Here is a 4,391-nt window from a genome sequence, read left to right on the forward strand (position 1 = left end):
AACATACATCTCAAGATAAAAAAATATGATTTAATGGGAAATCGGAACTAAATGACACCAAGAAGTAACTGGGCAGGTGGATGCTGTGTTGGAAACTCTCTCACATACTGCTGCCACCTTCTCCAACCACAACATTCTAAAATATACATCAACACAAGGCCTTCAAAAGTTGGCAGACTATTGTAAGGCAAGTTACTCAGAAATAAATATAGATATACTTTTAAAAGGTTTCATATGCCTTTTTGCATTATTCAAAAAATGTGTAAATTAATTCTACATAAAATAAGAGGTGGAAATATACGTAAAAGGTTAAATAACAGCACCAGGAAGAATATGATGAAATGCTAAGTGAATGATACAGACCATTTTTCTCAAATGGGAGCGCAGAAAACCCTGAGCATCCACAACTTCTTTAAGAAATGTAGAATTTTGTTTAACTATTTCGGTACCTGATTTTTAATTTAAGTTTACAAATGCATGTATGATTATAAATGCATCTTCCAAGTAAAGGTCAACTGACAGCACAACTTACTGTATAAATGCAGATTTCACAGAAGTCCAAATGGAGAAACCTAAAGGTAGAATTGAGTCATAAAATATACATGATAATATTGTCATGGAGACTCAAAAGGCTTGCATGGCAGGATTATATCTTCACCACAACCATAAGCATTCAAGGAAGTCCCATTCTGACTCTAGGTGTCATTGGATTAGTTACCCATTTAATGCAAGTTTCTATAACACTATCATGTGATCCTTATTTCCAAGTGAACAAGTCAGCATTCCAGAGAGATCAAAGGACATTGCATTAAAGTTGAGTTGTTAAGTAATGGACTTGATTATCTTAATTATCAAATAAAGCTTTGATGTTACCAATGCCAGTTTCATTGCTTGTAGTTAATAGGCATTCTCTGTATAAATAGTATTAAAGTTACACCACAAAAGCAGGTTTAAGTTATAAGTAAGGCTATATTTCTTCCATAATTAAGCCCAATATTACAGGTTTAGTTTCTGCAAAACAGTGTAATCTATCCCGTTTAAAATTCATATTGTCAAATTGAATTTTATTGGTTTTGTGATTTCGGTGATATAATTGTATTAATACTAAACACACAAAGATAAATGTTCTAATACTTGTAGAGTACTTGGTACAGTCCCTGACACAAAAAGAGTGTTCAATAAGGATTAGTTATTACTATTTTGTGGAAAATGTATATTAGTACATCTCATTTAGGATGAGACTGAGGTTCTCAATCTTTTCTTTAAAAGTTCTCTAAACATTACTCAAGTATAGTAAACACAAGATGGGGAGTAACTGCCAGGAGATTCATCTGTGACTGGCGAGATAGGGGTGGGTTCCTGGAAGAGAAGGGATTCAAAGAGATGTTATCTCTTTCAATAAACCACCAGAAAAGTGGTGTCATTGTTACGACAAAAACTTAAAATTGAGGCACAGAAAAATAAGGCACCTTTTTCAAGCCCTTTCATCGGGGCAGTATAAGAACCGCTTTCACTTTTAGTTCTCAGTCGCTAAGACTAGGAGTCCTTTCGTTTTTCCTTGTTACTGAAGCCCAAGAGTATATAGCACTTATTCTTTTGTCTTTACATAATGTTTTTGGAAATAAATAACAGTTGATTATATTTGGCAAGTAGTACTTCTTACCATATTTTGATATAATAACTTTTTTCAGTTTGCTTTGGAAATTGACAATTATGACGACATTGAATAGAGGTTAGAGGTGACGTGAATCAGCAGGGTAACCTAGATATTTACATGAATGCTGGTTTTGATGAAGCATAAAACTCTTCTTTGACATACACATTATCTCAGTTGTGAACATGAGGACCACATTGCTGTGGAAATGCTGACAACACCTCTCAATCTGCTTGCCAAAAAAAAAAAGCATTAAAAAAATCAATGGGTATCAGATGTGTTTAAAAGGTATATAGATACCTCATTTTAAAAGAGATCTATATATGTGCTAGAAAAGACATTACACATAAAATATATTCTGTGGAGTACATTCATAGTGGTTGTAGCTCTCCATTTAAAAATCATAACATTGCAAAGATTGACTACAAAACTTAGAAAGATTTGCCTTCCAACTACAAAGTAATGAGAAACCAAACACACAAAACAAGCACAAAAGGAGTGATTACTTAATCTTTTCTTTCCTAGCTATTCAGCAGGATATCTGAGAGGAACTTCCATGTGCAAGGTGAATTAATTATGACTAGGAACTCTAAAATATATATATGTATAACACAAATATATGTTTACATATGTATGTATATCTACATATACATATGTGTATATACACACATGGCAAGTATGGTCTTTTAGGAGCTAGAAAAATCTACTGGGGAAATGAGATTAATGCATAGAGCAAAAGTAAAGAATTCAAAAGAAGATATAACTGTGAATTGCAGCTCCATGTCTCTCAGCATTCTGGGTCACACTTCCCTTTTGTATCTCAACACCACTTAGAATTCCTCCAAGAGGAGGAGGAAAAGAAACTTCTTTCAGGCAATCCACATTCCTGAATTCCTTGTGCCTGGCCTTTATTCCTTCCTGTGATGCTATCTTTTCTACACTAACTGCCCCTGCCCCTCCTAACCTCAGGAGTCATTGCCAGGGTATCAAATGATAGCTCTCTGCAGGTCTCTCTCACTCTCTGCTTCTCCCACTCTTCCTTCCTTTCCCTGTGCTAATGCCGTTCTCTAGCTGAGCAAGAGCTTATTCCCTTGCTATCTGGGTATTCATCCTAGGGAAGGTCACCAAAAATTCGGCCCCAGACAGATCCTGACCTGTTGCCACTATTTGGAAGTTTGTTTTTCCTTCTTTATTGGTGGGAGTTCTTCCCTCCACCTCTTCTTTTTCATCCTTTCTTTCAATATTCTCTAAAGTTCTGTCTCCTAGTACATGAGGTGGTGATCCGGGGAGGCTGAACAGCCTGTTATTTCATTATGCAGAACAATTGTCTGCATCATAAAACCGGTCTCAGCTGCTTCCATTCCAGACAAGCCCGTGTCCCAGCTTTGTTTAATTAAAATAGTCCATTGAAGTATTTTCCCAACAGTGGAATCCACCCTTAAGAGGAATTTTGCTACTTCCCCTGAGCACAGAAACAGCATTTTTCTTAGTATTATATAAATAACAGTATTGTAATAGACTATAGGAGTAATACAATAATAGTAGCACATTGTGTTGCTAGGGAAAAAAATTGTCTGAACATAGAGTTGGAGTAAGGTGGAAATGAGTTGAATGGGTAGGTAGAATTCATATGGCAGGAAGCTTTGACGGCCAGGCAAGACTGTTTTATTTGGGAGTGGTAATTTTGGGAGGTACTGGTGGGTTTTGAAGTAACTTTTCCTGGGAAAAATATTAGGCAGATATATTTGAGATTTAATCTTACTGTATATAGTCTTGTATCTTTTTTTCTAGTTAATATTGTTTTATAAGCACTTCACTATATCTTGTATGAATGTTCTTAAAAACATGATTATTCTGTGGTGTGCTAGAAATAGCGTGCACTAGTTAGCAAGAGCCAGTTGTGTTCGTGGCTCTTCAAATCCACATTGAATGACTTTACTTTGATTGGTAGCTTGAAATTGACCATGGTGGGAGTATTTACACCATGAAAGTTCTTCTACCAGTACCATGCTGTTTTGGTTACTGTAGTTCTGAAGTATAGTTTGAAGTTGGGTAGCATGATACCTCCAGCTTTGTTCTTTTTGCTTCAGATTGCCTTGGCTATTTGGATTCATTTTTGGTTCCATATGAATTTTTAAATAGTTTTTTCTAGTTCTTTGAAGAATGCCAATGGTAGTTTAATGAGAATAGCATTGAATCTATAAATTGCTTTGGACAGTATGGCCATTTTCACAATATTGATTCTTCCTATCTATGAGCATGGAATGTTTTTCCATTTGTTTGTGTCATCTCTATTTCTTTGAGCAGTGGTTTGTAGTTCTCCTTGTAGACTGGGTAAAGAATATGTGGTACATACACACCATGGAATACTATGCAGCCGTAAAAAAGAATGAGGTTAAGTCCTTCACAGGGACATGGATGGAGCTAGAGGCCCATTATCCTTAGCAAACTAACCCAAGAAACCAGTAAAACCCAGAAAACCAAATACCGTATGTTCTCACTTATAAGTGAGAGCTAAATGATGAGAACACATGGACATAAAGAAGGAAACAGCACACACTGGGGCCTACCAGAGGGTGGATGGTGGGAGGAAGGAGAGGATCAGGAAAAATAACTAATGGATACTAGGCTTAATACCTAGGTGATAAAATAATCTGTACAACAAACCCCCATGACACACATTTAGCTATGTAAGAAACCCGAAGTCCTGCACATGTACTCCTGAACTTAAAATAAA

Source organism: Pan paniscus, chromosome 17 (assembly GCF_029289425.2).
Source record: "Pan paniscus chromosome 17, NHGRI_mPanPan1-v2.0_pri, whole genome shotgun sequence".
Taxonomy (NCBI): Eukaryota; Metazoa; Chordata; class Mammalia; order Primates; family Hominidae; genus Pan; species Pan paniscus.